The following is a 16,210-nucleotide window of genomic DNA, read 5'->3' as shown; positions in this document are numbered from 1 at the left end:
ATTGTTTACCTGTATCAATGTGGGAGATCCCGTTCGGGATTCTTCCATAAAATTGTAATGGTATGGATATATACCGGAAAATAACGAGATGTACTAATAACAATAATCTAGGACTTGTAACATAGAAACATAAAATTCATAATACATTGACTTAGCGTAAATCAAACCAATCCAAACCACTGAATTGGCAATAGCGAAAGATAGAGAAGGAGATGCTGGAGTGCCTTGGTGGCGAACCTTCATCATCCAATTCATCTTTCAGCAATTCACCATCTTTTACCATCAAACCCATCTTTCAAAATTCAACCATCTTTCGTAAAGAATCCCATCCTCCAGCAAATCATATCATCAGCAGACGCATCGATTACAGAAAATGGAAGCTTTTTACCGACTGTGGTTATGGTATGCACTTCCCCGAGAGAAATGGCGACAGAGATTTGTGGGTTTTAATTATTTTGGTGGAGAACGAAGGGTGAAAATGGCTTTGGGAAGTAGTGGGGGAGGGAATACTACCTCCTAGAGGTGTTGAGAGAGAAAGCAGAGAATTTGGGAGGGCAGAGAAATACTTTGGTTGAGGTAGTAGTGCATGCGGCGGCAATAGAGGAAACTAGAGATGGTGAAAAGAGTTGGCCGTTACGTTTGGACGGAGGAGAATATGAAGGGTGGGGGAGAATTTTGAGGGATGGGCTGTGGGTTTTGCGTGGGTTAAGGTGAAATGTGATGGTAAGGAGGGAGGTGGGGGCTGCTGGCTAAGGGAATGAGGTGGAGGAGTTGCTGACTAGGAGGAAAAGGGTGGTGGGGGCTGTTTTGCCGCTGGAGAAGGGGGTGTCGGGGGAGAATTTGTTGAAAATCTGAACCTGATAGTATTTTGAAAATGGGGGGGGGGGGGGGGGGATAATGTTATATTTACTCACGAACTTATTAACTATCTTACTAATCTTTGTAAATATAAAGTATAGTACGGGTATCATATGCATAGTATGGATACCATATGTAATTTTAACAAAGGTGAGTAAAGTGGTTAGTAAGTTCGTGAGTAAGCATAGCATTACTCAACTCACAAACATGCACAAATAAGAGACCCACTATAATAATATTAGCACAATATAAATGTTTCATTACACCGTCAATCTAATACCTTTACTTAGGCGTGATATTTTATTGACGCCCTCTAATATCCTTACATCAAAACCTCTTATATCTTCACATTCTCTCTTTCTTTACTTCTCTTTCTCATCACTTTGAATTGGTTCTAACCCTTTTATTTATAGATAAAATAAAACATTCTTTTTCTACTATAACTCAAATTCCTATTCCTAATAGAATTCTTATAATTTAAATCATTCTCTTATTTTAACTTAAATAAAGTCCTAAATCAATTCTTCTTTTCTAATACATCTTATAATAAAAAAGGAATTACAAATACTTAAACTAGAAATTTACCTAAAACTTAAATTTTTTTTTTCTGGCTTGCCTTTCGCTTCTTACTTCTTCCTTGATTAAAAAAAAAAAAAATGTTTACATTGCAATAGAATTTGAATTAGTTGAAGTCTGACTATCAGACAAAAATTTAAAGTATATTGAAATATTGAACTCAGTTTTTTATCTTTTTTGGGTCCACATATGCGATGTCAACCTTAACCACAATAGGAGTGTAAAATGAGAAGTAAAGAGTAGTATCATAAATTTACCATGGGACGTAGTCACGGAACCAGGAGCTGGCGGGACCAGGGGCAGATGTGGAGGTTTTGACGCCGGTAGAGGTGCTAATGTTGAAATGAAAGTTTCATTAACAAATGGATACAACTCAAACCGGACATTACAACTCGAAGTCAATACTCTTCCTCCTTTCTTTCCCCCACAGCACGATGGTAACTGAGAATTAGCTTCTTGAAGACATATAAAACAATCACTAATCGACAGGTCCTGCGTGCACTGTACCAGACCATATAGTGTTTGATTAACGCTAGAGCTTTTCTTCTTTACCGCCGCAAACTTATCAGGAGAATACGCTGCTTTATTTGCAGCTTCGCTTATCAAACTCGACACTAGATCATCAAAATTGCCAGGTTCCGTGACATTTCCAGCATCTGGCTTCCAAATACTAGGACCTCGATTCCAACTAGAAAAGAAAGGCTCAATATTTGAGTAACGTAGATGGCACTCATCATACCAAATTACGGCTTCTTTTTTAATAGGGCAATATCTTGTTACATCTCTGGTTGCAGATACAACACAGTCTTGGCAAGCGGTGGAGTTGAGATCGCCACGACAGAGAAAGAGACCGTACACCTTGTTGGGGTCTTGGCCTGTGGTGGTGGCATGGGAAGCACGGTTGTTGTAGGAGGGAAGAGAAGAGAGGAGAATGTTGAGGTTGGAGTGGTAGGTGCTGTTTATGGTGAAATTCTTTGTGGGTGGGCAAGAATAAGCGAGGAATGTTGGGGTGATGAATGCATTTGTGAAAGTGATTAACAGAAAGCTTGAGAGATAGAGGACAACCACAAGGATCATGGTGTGAATCTATTTGTCTGTCATAGCGTGTTAGAGTAGTGTTGAAGAGGCATTCAAATATTTCATATTTGCCTATGCGCATAAGAGCAACCGTTTAATGCACGAGTCAATAAGAGTTAGTGAAGTCAATTTGGTGTTATCGTGGAAAAAGGTGTAGAATTCAATTAATTTGTCGGAAATTAGAACATATACAGTCAAGCTAATAGATATGAATTTTAAAATATGTAGACCTAAAATAAAATATGACTTTGAGTAGTTATTTTAACTCTCACACAAAAAATATATTATCCTTTATTTTTTTATACAAAAAATTTATTAGAAAAATAAAATATGGCATAATACTTTACCTTGAAGCCCTGTCTCAGAACCAGAAGCTGGCGGAAATAGACTAACAGGTGGAGGTTCCAGTTGCGGGGCTGGTTGTACTGTCGAAAAAAAGGATTCATTAAAAAATGGATACAACTCATACCGAGTGCTACAGCTGGGAGTCAAGACTCTTCCTCCTTTCTTCCCCTTACAACACAATGGTAACTCAGCATTAGATGCTTGAAGACATGTAAAACAATCTCTAATTGACAGGTCCGGCGTACACTGCACAAAACCATACAATGTTTCATCATTAACTCTAAAGACCGCCTTCGCTCCCACGAACTTATCAGGTGAATGAGCAGCTTTGCTCGCAGCTGCTTTCATCAAACTGAACACTGAATCATCAAACTTGTCAGGTTCCGTGACATTTTCGGTGTTTGGAATCCAAATACTGGGATTTTGAGCCACGCTAGAGAAGAAAGACTGGTTTGAGTAACGTAAATGGCACTCGTCGTACCATATTAAAGCTCTTTTTTGAGTAGTGCAAATTCTGGTTGCATTTCTTATTGCATGAGTAACACAGTCCCGACAAGCGGTGGAGTTGAGATCGGGACGGCAAAGAAAGAGGCCGAAGACCTCGTCAGGAGCCTGGCCTGCGGTGGCGTTGCGGAAAATGACTTGGGAGAGTCCATTGGAGATGTTGAAAGTGGCGTTGGAAGAAAGAGAAGAGAAGAGAAGCTTGAGGTTGGAGTGATAATAAGTGCTGTTAATGGTGAAATTCGTAAAGGATGGACAAGAAGAGGCGACGAATGTCGGGGTGATAAATGCATTTGTGAAAGTGATGATCAGAAAGCTTGAGAGATAGAGAAAAACTACAAGGATCATGGAGAATGTATTTACTGGAGAAGCCGCTGCCTTGTCCAATATTTCTCAGATTAATAATTTGTATTTACAAATGGTTAGAGACAGAAAGCGATGAAGATGTATCTAAAAATTTACCTTGGCAGGGGAGACACGGTTTAATGTACCAGTCAAGTCATCAAGCTCGTCAAGCGCTCAAGAAACAAAGAAATTCATTAAATTAAAGTTATTTCTTTAGTGACATAAGATTTAATTGTATTTGTAAATTAATAAATTAACTCTTTTTGTTTTACCAATACCATTGTATTTTTTTCTTCTTGATTTCTCAAAAATTTCATTAAATGGGGTTTCTAGAGACCCCATTAATCAATTTTGGCATGAATGGTTACAGATTCAATAAGTCTAACATTGATTCCTTCATACTTGTCAATTGGGTAAATGCATCCATATTAACTAGGATAGATATCTCGTATCTGAAAACCAGTAATTGGTCTTGCCTCTACAGAACAAGAATTGATTTATAGTAATTAAAATTAAAGAGATAAAATCTTGTATGTAAGATCAAGATCAAGTTAACTTTTTTTATTCAAATTGATACCTTCATTTTTTTTTTTTTTTTTAAGTGCATGAATCCTCTCAAGCCTGAATTACAAATTTTTGCAAATTTGTATAAACTCTTGCAGGCAAGAACTGTAAGAGTTAAGTCAGTAATAATAAACAATTAAAAAAACTACAAAAATAAATCTTTAAAAAATATTTTTAAATTATATGTTAAAATTTGTAATACTGTAAGATATAGTACAGTCTTCCACGAACAATCAACTATTGGTGGAAGTAAATGTGACCAAATGTGAGAAAAATTAGGGAAAAGGAAAGCAAAGAGCTGAACTTGGTATCAAATAATCGAATATTGGTGGAAGTAAAAGTTAAAGAATGTGAGAAAATCAATGAAAGGAAAGGACTAAATTTAACTTGTCAATGGGGGCAGAGAACCTTTTTCTATTAATCATGCCATACTGTTCACGATATTGACTATAGAGACTTCGTGAGGAATACAATTATATATAAGTTTCTGGATGTTTCCATGCACTCTGGAAATTTCGCATGGAAAATAGACTAATTAAATTCTTAAATAGTTCGCATTTGAGTGTTAAAACCAATTTCGTTTCCCTAATATATAAAAACTCGGTTACGGTAGGATTTTAATTTCACTCTAAAAGTCAGTGATAATAAAGAAATACTTATATGAGATTATCTCAATATTTCACTTGACTGAAATAGTGAGACCATCCAATGAAATAAAAACATATCTTATTAATTTTTATTATATTATTAGATGGTCACACCATCAGTCAAGTGAGGTGATGAAATAGTCCTATGTAAGTTTTTCTCACGAATATTACTCCTTTATTAAAAATTTAAAAAACCCTATGTAGAGCAGTAGAAGGGTTTTTTTTTTTTTTTTTTTTTTCTAAAGTGTTTAATGTTTTGAATAATATTTTTTAGATTTTGTCTTGTTGTGAATTCGACAATTCAATTTTCTTATTAGCAGATTTAAATAAAGTGACGTAAAAATGATTGAATGTATTAATATAAAAAATCGAATAATAAATACACATTGATAATGAATGACATGGTAGAATAATACTATACTTACAAAAACTTTATACAAAATGATGTGACAATATTGTTGCATTGTCATGTGATGCTTTAATTAGCTTCTTTGCATCAAACAGCCAAACTACTGTATTAAATCCTCCAGTTTAGGGTTCTACAATAGTGTTGGAGTTTCTTTCACTGCCGACGGACAAAAATTAAATATTAATTGAAGAGAGTTTGCAACCTTATAAATTCTTGGAATCCCATTTTTGAGTAAAAGACTTATAGGATACTCAATTTTGAGCTCAAAGCTGGAGGGATATGTAGATGATACGATTGATACTTTTTCAAGTTTAGATATTATAAGCAATGATTGCAATGATTAACGAACCCTATTTTCTTTTTCTTGTGTAAGGGACTAAGGGAGATTTCAAGAGGATAGAGGTTGCAGATGAAGAGACATTTCTACAAAACATTCCATTGTTTTGAAGCTTTGTGACGCAGCAAAATGTGATAAGCACTAGATAGTGGTTTGAATCCATGAATAGTTATTTTTTTAATCCATAAGATGATCATGCCAGTATGTGTGTGTGGTTTTTTTTTGTTTTTTTTGTTGGGGGGGTGTTGGTTTCTAGACATGCACCTCTTAACTAATCTTTGGAGTCCCTTTTTTTTTTATTGGTTGTTTAAGCCTTGTTTACCATTATTTTTAAAATCGGACCGTTCCTTGACCCAATCAAGGAGTCGGTTCTCGAGTTAACCGGTTCAACCAATTGGACCAATCGGTCTGACCGATATACAACAAGATCTCTGAATACTTTTTCAGTACTTATAAATTTAAAACCCACCAATACACTCTTAAAATTTACAGAGGAGTTATTTAAATAACTTGTAATTTTATTATTAATTATTTTTTTCTCTCTCTCCATCAATCTCATATTTCTTTTCTTTTCTCTCTCCCATTACTTTTATCTTTCTCATTTTTTTTCTCCTCGTCACTTTCTCTTTTTCTATCCCTTTTTCCAATAACTTTTTTTTCTTTTCTCCTTTCATTCCTCTTTCTCTTCGTCTACTCTTCTTTCTTCTTCATCTCCTCCTCTTTCTTCTAATCTTCTTTGTCTCCTCCTCTTTCTTCTAATCTTCTTTCTTCCTTTCTCTTCGTCTCCTCTTCTCTTTCTCTTCTTCCCTTCCCTTTACTTCTTCTTTTTTACTTGATAGATTTTAGAATAATTAAAAAAGAATAGAAGATGAAAATGAAAATACAATTTGTTTTTGAGATGAAAATGGTATTGAAATAAAATGAAGAATGCTTGCTGCTAGGGGTGAGCACGGGTACCGGGTAGAACTGGAACCTAGGGGTAGAACCGAACCGAACCAGAACCGAACCTACCTGAAACCGCACTGTGCGGGTAGGTTCCGGTTTCAATTTTTTGGAACTGACACTATCCGGTTCTTGTGTGTGAGGAACCGAAACCAGAACCTGAAAAAAGGGTACCCTGATTAGAACCTGTTTTGGAACCTATTTGGAACCTTTTTGGAACCTGTTTGGAACCTGTTTTAGAACCTAGTTTAGAACCTGTTTGGAACACTATTTTGAAACCTAGACTGCAATAATATTGTGAAATGTGAATAATAGGGGGTTTCTATTATTTACATATAAAAAAAATTAAAATCAAAAAGTTAAATTTTTGGAATAACCTAATTAAATAAATTACTAATACAATTATACTTTACATATAAATTACACCATATTAAAAACTTTAATATATTATAATATATTAATATTAAAGTTTTGATTAATTAAGTGAATAATTGGAATTAAATCCAATTAAAAGTGTTTAAAATTTTTAATATTATTAAAAGAATATTTTGAATAAAATAGTATTTTGATTGAATAATAATATATTAGTTATTTACTTTATTATTAAGTTCTAAGTATATCTCTAGTAAATCAGCAATTAATTATATGTATGATAAATTGATAAACATTAGTAAATTTTATTACTAATTAAATGTCATACTAATCAATTGTAATATTACATTATAAATTAATTAATTTTAACATTACTTAATTGATTTATAGTGATTAATTAGATTTTATTATGATTTCTATTTAATTAATTAACTTAAGTTATAACATTTAGTATTTATTATTTATAAATATTAGAAATTTAATATATAGCATTACATTATAGATTTATAGTATAATTACTTAATCATTATACATTTTATTATAAACATTAGTACAAACTTAATTAAATGAAAAATTTAATTAATTATAATATTACATTAAAGATTTATAATATGATTACTTAATCACTATATATACATTATAGTATGATTACATAATTAATTATAACATTACAAATTAAATTATTACTAATTTATTATGACATATATTATAAATATTAGTAATTACTAATTTACTACATAAACAATAGCACAATACTTAATTAAATTTATATTAAATTTAATAATTAAACACACACTATAAATTTATAATACAATTACATAATTATTGTAATATTATATTATAATTAAATAATTACTTAATTAATTATATATTATATTATAAATAAATAATATAATATTATATAAAAGATTTATAGTATGATTACATAATTTATTGTACATTTCAATATTTCATTATAGTATGATTACATAATTAAATATAACATTCATAATTAGATGATTATTTAATTGATTATGACATTATTTATAAATATTAATTATAACATTAATTATAAACAAATATTACTTAATTATGATTACTTAATTAATTAAATATACATTATAGTTAAATAATTACTTAATTAAATTATAACAATATTACATACATTATATTATGATCATTTAATTAATTATAGTATTACATAGTTAAATGATTGCTTAATTAGTTATAAATTTATAACATTACTTATAAATATTAGTAATTTACTACATCATTACATTACTTAATTAATGATTAAAATTTAATTAATTAAAATTACATTAAGATCTATAGTTTGATTACTTAATTCACTATAACATTTATTATAATGGTCATATATTAATTATAATATACATAATTAAATAATTACTTAATTGTTATGAGTTATGACCTTATATATAAACATAGTAATTATTAATTTATTATATAAACATAGCACAATACTAATTAAATGATTAGAAATTTAATTATTATAACAGTATAAATTTATAGGACGATTACTTAATTAGTTAATTAATTGTAACATTACATCATATTAAATGATCACTTAATTAATTATAATATTATATTATAAATTAATAATTATAATATTATATTAATTTATATATTTACTTAATTCATTATAGTATGATACTAATTAGTTATATATTACATAATCATTGATTTTTATTGATTATGACATTATATTATAAACATTAATTATAACATTACATCATAAATAAATGATTGTTTAATTAAATAATCTGAAATTTAATTAATTAGCATTACATTAGTTAAATAATTACTCAATTAAATTAACATTATTATTTATTTATTATATTATATCACTTAATTAATTATAGCATTATATAGTTAAATGATTACATAATTAGTTATGAATTTATACATTACATTATAACATTAGTAATTTACATATTTTACATTACTTAATTAAATGATTAAAAATTTAATTAATTATAACATTACCTTATATATTTATAGTATGATTACTTAATCAATTATAACATTCCATTATAAACATTAGTATATTATAATAATTAGAAATTAAATAATTAAAATATTAAATTATTGATTTAGTATGATTACTTAATTCATTATAATATTACATTATAGTAGATTACTTAATTCATTAATATTACTTAAGTATGATTACATAATTAATTATAACATTATATAATTAATGTTACTTAATTAATTATGGCATTATATTATAAACATTAGTAATTTATTAATTTACACAATACTTAATTAAATGTTAGAATTTTATAATTAACATTACATTAAATTTATAATATGATTACTTAATTAATTATAGCATTCTATTATAAACAATATTACAATCTTAATTAAATTATTAACATTTAATTAATTATATATTACATTATAATAAATAGTATATTACTTAATTAATATAACATTACAATTTACATTGTAGTATGATCACTTAATTAATTATAACATTACATAATTAAATAATTACTTAATAATTATGACATTATTATAAACATTAAACATAGTAATTAATTAAATTATTAAAAATTTAATAATTATAACATTACATTATTGTTAATAACTATTAAATATTATAAGTATTTATAACATACATTATAGTATGATCACTAATTAATTATAACATTACATTATAATTTATGTTATTTTCGGTTTTTGTGTTAACTCGGATCGGAGTTAAGGCCGAGTCCCGGTTGGACCGGCCGATCCGATCTAGGTTTTAAAACAGAGCTGTTTACATGCACCTCTAACTAATCTTAGATGTTCATTTTTTTTTCTTTTACTAGGGTGTCTAAGCCCCCCTCACATGCACCTCTTAACTAATCTTGGAGGTTCATTTTTTTTTATTGGGTTGTCTATTTTTTTTTTTTTTAATTGAGATGTCTAAGCCTTGCTTACACGTATCTCTCAATTAATCGTTGGAGTCTATTGAACACCTTGTAGAGGTATCAAATAAGTCACAAATATAATAAATAACGCTTGATGAGACTAGACTAGAGGTGGGCAGGGACCGATCCTTTGCGAGCCCAGGCCTGGGCCTGGGACCGGTCCCATGCCCATGGGAAAAATCAGGACCCAAACCAGACCCTAGGCCTGGTCAGGATTTTTTATATAAATATAAAAAAAAATTTTATATTTTGGGGGTAAAACGAAATTTTATAGGGGGTTTTTAGTATTTTTTAGGGGTAAATTTTATAAATTTTTTAGACTTGAAAGATTTTTTTTTTTTTAATAAATTTTGTAAAAAAATTTTTAGTCCTCGTAATTTATATTTATTTTAATTAATTGGGAGTTTTATGTAATTTGGTAGGAGACTATATTGAAAAAATATAAAATTTTTTGGGCCCAAGCTGGGACTGGAGGAGGGCTCAATGGAGGGCCCGGGGCCTCCTCCTTAGGCCTGGTCCCAGTCCGATCCTCTTAAGGACCGATTCTAGGATCGATTTTTGGAGCTGTGCTTTTGGGCTCGGTCCCAAATGCCTAGCTCTAGACTAGACTAAGTAAGGGCTTGCCATCAAGGCATCAGTCAATTGTTTTCTTCTTTGCTCTAAGGGCTAATATCAATAAATGCAAGCTCCAAACTCATCAATAAACCAACTAGATCAAAATATTCGGGTTGAAAGTAAACTATAGAAACTAACAAAAACACCCCAAAATTGTGCCTGTCATTTTAGGGTGTCTTCATTTATTTCTAAAGTTAATAGGGTTCACGCCTATTAAGTAAATTTCGGGGATGTTAAAGTTGCTCCATCGTTTTAAAGGCAAAAGAAGTGAAATTTACACAAAGCAGTCGAGTTATTGCTTTAACCCTGTAAGCCCTCTCAGATTTCTTGATTCTCAGGCAATCAAGGTCTCTCCTTTTACTCAGGTTTACTTCGTTTCTCCTCTATTTCATATGCGAATGTAAATTAGTTTTCGTTTGATTTGATTTTTTCTGCGTTGAATTTTCCTATTAGCGATCTGTTTGGTTGCTGGGAAAATGAGGGAAAAGAGAAGACATTGGGTTTTGATTGTTCGGTTTTTCAGGAAAAAACTTGTTTTCAGATGTGGGTTTTCTTCGATTTAGCGTTTGGTGTAATGTAGTGTGTTGTTTTGTTCATTATGAAACCGGAACATGTTGCTATGTCTTGAATTAAGTTCGTAACCATATCGGGAAAGGAAGTTTAAAATTCGAAGGAAATGGGTTTCTTCAAGTCAATATATTTATGGTCTTCCAACCAGATAAGAGCTGAAGAATAATCAAATATTGGGGGAAATAAATGTCACCAAATCAATGAAAGGGAAAGCACTAAAATGAGAGACGACTTGTCTATGTATCATGCCATATGCATGCATCCTGGAAATTTCTCATGGAAAATAGAGTAAATTCTTTGTTAGTTCACATTTCACTTTCAAAACCACTTACGTTTTCCTGCAGGTATATGAAAACTCTTTCGTGGTAGGATTTTAATTTCGCTCTAAATGTCAGTGATAATGACCCTATTATTATAAATTAATTTTTTTTTTTTTTTTTTTTTTATAAATATCTTCAGAAGTCCATTTTCAATTAACTCTAGTCCAATAAGTTATGCCAAGCAGAGAAATCTAGAATACCAGGTGGTACGTACCACATATTCACCTATTAATTTTATTTCAAAATCAAATAATACATCCAACATATTTATTAAAATTATTATTCTAATTTTACCAAGACTATCATCATTACCATTACAAGAAAAATGACTTTCAACGTCTAACAAAATTAGAAGCAAGCCGTCCAATTTAGGTGCTGATTGTCGTGTACGTCTAAATTTACGTAGTCACTATTTAGTTACACAATCGTTGTCCCAAAAAGAATGGACAACTAAATATTAGGCTCGACCGAGAGCCGACGATATTTCCGATCCGGTACCTCATCAAAACCGACATTTCCCGTTAAATCGGATTGAGCCGCAGTTGGACCGTCGAAATGCTGCCGAGTCGCGGTCCAATTACAGTTCAATTCCGCCGGATTCCGACATCGTTCGACGAAGAAAACACCACCATTGAACGTGATGGCATCTCCATGACAAAACCCATCCATTTTCAGTGGTCGTCATCCAGCCTTCGTCGCTCGTCGTCCACCTAAAGTTTAGGTGACCGTCGGATTTCTTTTGTTGATTCCGACGAGTTCCGGCGCTGATGGAACTCCCTAGCACCACCATAAGATTCATCGGCACCTATACATAAAAAGCCCCATGATTCCAACTTCGATTGGCTGTCGATCGTTGCTGCCACCACCACTCACCAGTCTCTTCGCGACAAGGGTGTTTTTGATGAATTTCAAACCTTCAAGGACTAAAAATGATTTTACAGAAAATGGTCCAACCGACCGATCCAACCGATCAAACCGGAAACCAGACTCTTGAACGAGACATAGTCTGGTCCGATTTTCGGAATATTGGTTTGAAATAGTCATATGCCTTAGACGCTTAATGCGTAAGGGTAATTTAATAAAATTGTATCGTGACTATTCAGTTACTTGAAAAATGTACCTTTCAGTGAGGAAAAAGTACTGGTAAATCCAAAAAATTTGGACGCTGATAGGAGATGTCATTCTGAAACCAATCTGACCTTTGACTTAATCACAAAACAGGCTAAATTAAGGAAAAGATTAAACTAATAATTACCTAAGATAAAGGGATCTTTAAGAAATGCCAAACTTAACAATAGGCCTTAGATGGATAAAGCCAGGGGATTAATATGAATAGTAAGTTGTCCAGAGATTCATGATAGAAGAACATCATAAATTATGGGAAACCCACAACAGCTTTTCCTTACACCCACTTAATTTTCTCACATTGCAAGAACTAAAATACAAAGGCTTAGGTCAATGCAACAAAAGTTGGTGTAAACAGAAATATGCCTATCGTCTTTTAGGTTATTAACTATAGCATTCATCGGATCAAAGAATAACCTAGCTATAACCTTACTATGAGAAACATTCATGACAACCAAAATTGAGTTTCTGAGTAAAATTCATCAGTTCTAAGCAACATGCAAAATACAACAAAAACTCACCCAACCAAATCAGCAGCCAGAACTGCATGCAGCAGATCTGATCGAGATGGAAGTGTCCTGCAGATTTCAGAAGAAGGGAAGGGTGTGCGGAGAAACCAACTGACTTTCATTCCACTGTTGCGGTCCTTTAGGCACTTTGGAAGAAACATGAGACGGTAGTCATGGCACCACACAACATCTCCATCCTTATAGTGTTTGTTTACAACCTCAGCAAACATTTGATTTGCCTTTATATATGCAGCAAACTGAGACTGGAAACTCCTGGTGGTGGCCAGGCGGTCTTCTTGTGGAAGTCCAAGGTAATGAAAAAGAGGCCACAAGATGTTGTTGCAATAGCCATTGTAGTATTGATGAACGATGTCCTCATCAAGGAATACAGGAATACACCTCTGCAATAGCAAATAGCAAATATAGTGTTGATGAACTATGTTTTCTCATCCAAGAATTTTATACATTTATCATATGTAAGATACCAATGTCAGAAGTCATATAATAAAGTCATTACTTACCAATGTCACAAACACATAACAATGAATAAGGACTTAAATCACAAAATGATTTTGATGACAGAACTTTATACCTTTTCAGCCAATGCTTTAGTAAGTGCTTTCTGTCCAATCTCATCTGGCACATTTACTCCAACCCATCATATCCATCTCGCCTCAAACTCCTTCACACCTCAAACAATACATCCATAAGGCATATAGTGTCTCAATTCAAGTGAAAAATGTCATGTCATTAATTAAAACTAAACGAGATATTCAAATAAAACAAGAAATACAATGCAAAAACTATTAAAGACAATTAAGAATTTAAATGGACAAACAAATGAAATGATAGTTCAAATGCCACTTACCCAGAAGGGCACTGACCACACCCCTAGCACTTATCTCTAGAGACCAAGAGTCTTCACCTCTCCTGACTGCAGAGACCGGGAGCCTATTGGCCACCACCAGCAGTCGCTGCTTCAAAGGCCTTCCATCTGCCCTTTCAACTCTGTCACTCACCCTTGCAGACACTTCCAACTCTTGATCAACAATAGAGGGTCCCAAGTTGTCATTGTCTTTTACCCTTGGTTCATGCTCATATAATTCAGGCCCCCCATCATTATCAGTCGCCTCAATCAGAAGGGATGCCCTGCAGCTTTTCCTTAGGTCTTTTTCTTTCTTATCTCTTAAGAGCAGTTCCAGACGATTTGTTGTACTTGGACCAGGGGAGAAATTACTGTTGTAGTTGTTTCCAGACATAAGCTCGCTCTAGAACCAACCTCCAATACCAAATTTATGAGTTCTCACAACAATTGTGTTTCCTACACTTGTTTCATGTAAATTAAGTTCTCAGTCATTAAAATGATGCACACTAGGTTTTAATCATCAAAATATCGGGTACCAACCAGTCAAATCTTATTTAACATTGGCTTTAACAATTGTTACTAACATTCTACGAAAGTAAAATTTCTTGCATTTCTAATTTGAAAAAGAACAAGCATGGAAAGTAGATAAATCAAAAAACACACAAACAAATGGCAAGAAGTCAGATAGAATGATAAAAAAGAGGAAGGCATCCACAAAATTACATGAGGCAACAGAAAGTCATCTACCATAGAGTCTTGGTTACTTAAGCCATTATCAAAACCCAACAACCCCAATCTCTTAACATCTAAATTCTCACTTTGACCGCCTGAAGAAAGTCAATTAATAAAAAATGTTTGGACACAAGTGAGATTTGAATGACCAGATCAGTTACAACATGAAACTAGGTTCGGTTTATTTAAATTTGTGAACTTCGGTTTACTCACATTTGTGAACTTCAAAACACGGATTGGAATCGGACGAGAAGATGGGGGAGAAGAATAAACTATGGAAGAAGAAGATTGAATGAATAAATGAAGCCGAGAAGAAGAATATACTGCAGTAGTGAGTGGAGAAAAGAAGAGAAGATGCGGGCAAATTGAAAGGGGAAATCGGGGAATTAGGGATTGGGAATTAGGTTGGGTTTATCTATACATATATAGGAATGGGTTTTTAGTAAATAAACAAAAAATTTGGTCATTTCTGCTCCTCATTATTTTTTTAACTATTTTTTTAGTTACTATTAATATATTTCATATTTTGTAGATTAAATGAATAAAGGTAGGTTGATAAACACATCTCACAAACCCCACGTGACACTTGAGTTGGCAGCCCACCGAAACTATCACAAAACTAGAACTCAGCCCCCACCAAAACTGGCGCAAAACTAGAACTGAGAAACGACTATTCCTTTATATGGAACGACAATTATGAATGAAGGAATGGTTGTTCCTTGGATAGAATGATCATTTCTTGGATGGAATGGTTGTTCCTTGGATGAGGAACAACCGTTCTTCATGGAATGGCTATTCCTTCTCCTAGGAACGAATGGCTATTCCACCTGAAGGAACAACCATTATATGATGGAATGACCATCCTTCCTATGTAATGACTATTCCTTCCTCATGGAATGATCGTTTCTTATATGATGTACGATCGTTCATCCTTAAGAAGTGGTCGTTCCTTATACGATGAACGGTTGCTCATCCATGAGGAACAATCGTTCACGTCAAGTCAAAGTCATGAGTTGACATGGTAATGCTAACTTAGTGTCACATCGGGTTTGTGAGAGAATATTTGTGAGATTTGTTTATCAGCATAGTATTACCCAAATCATATTTAGTAGCTAAAATTTTAGTTGCCAAATTTCGTATGGCAAGAACACAAAAATTTGGTGGGAACATGAAAACTTCAATTAATTTTGACGACTAAATTCAATTTAGTAGTTATAGATGCGGTTTTGTAACTATTTTTAATATGCACAAAATAATTTGTTGCTAAATATACCTTGGCCCCTTTGTAATTATTGTCAAAATTTTGGATATTTCGATAATTTTGTTATTCTGTAACTAATCAAAATAGTTACCAATTAATTAACAAATACTTGTCATCTAATTTAGCTACTATAGTGTCGATGCCAATAATTGTTTTCTATTTAGAAAAAATTAGATGTTAAGTCACATATTTAGATGCCAATTGTTCTGCTTTACCGGGAAAAATTTCCGCCCAAAAATTGTCAACTAAATAAATTAGTCGCTATTGTAAATTGTTTTGCAACTAATCAAATAGTTACAAAATATTAATTTTAGACGCTAAACAT

The 16,210-nt window shown here is 32.2% G+C and overlaps 1 long non-coding RNA gene across 1 annotated transcript; it reads right to left on the bottom strand.

The window, feature by feature from the left end:
* Positions 1–12,885: 12,885 nt before the first annotated feature.
* LOC116128099 lies at positions 12,886–14,049 on the bottom strand. Its single transcript, XR_004127695.1, has 3 exons — positions 13,896–14,049; positions 13,620–13,717; positions 12,886–13,428 (listed from the first exon to the last, which is right to left on the bottom strand). It is a non-coding gene; the product is annotated as an uncharacterized LOC116128099 (long non-coding RNA).
* Positions 14,050–16,210: the final 2,161 nt, after the last annotated feature.

Source organism: Pistacia vera, unplaced genomic scaffold, assembly GCF_008641045.1.
Source record: "Pistacia vera cultivar Batoury unplaced genomic scaffold, PisVer_v2 Contig105, whole genome shotgun sequence".
Classification (NCBI taxonomy): domain Eukaryota; kingdom Viridiplantae; phylum Streptophyta; class Magnoliopsida; order Sapindales; family Anacardiaceae; genus Pistacia; species Pistacia vera.
Note: the sequence above shows the minus strand (reverse complement) of the source record. Positions and strands in the feature narration are given on the sequence as shown.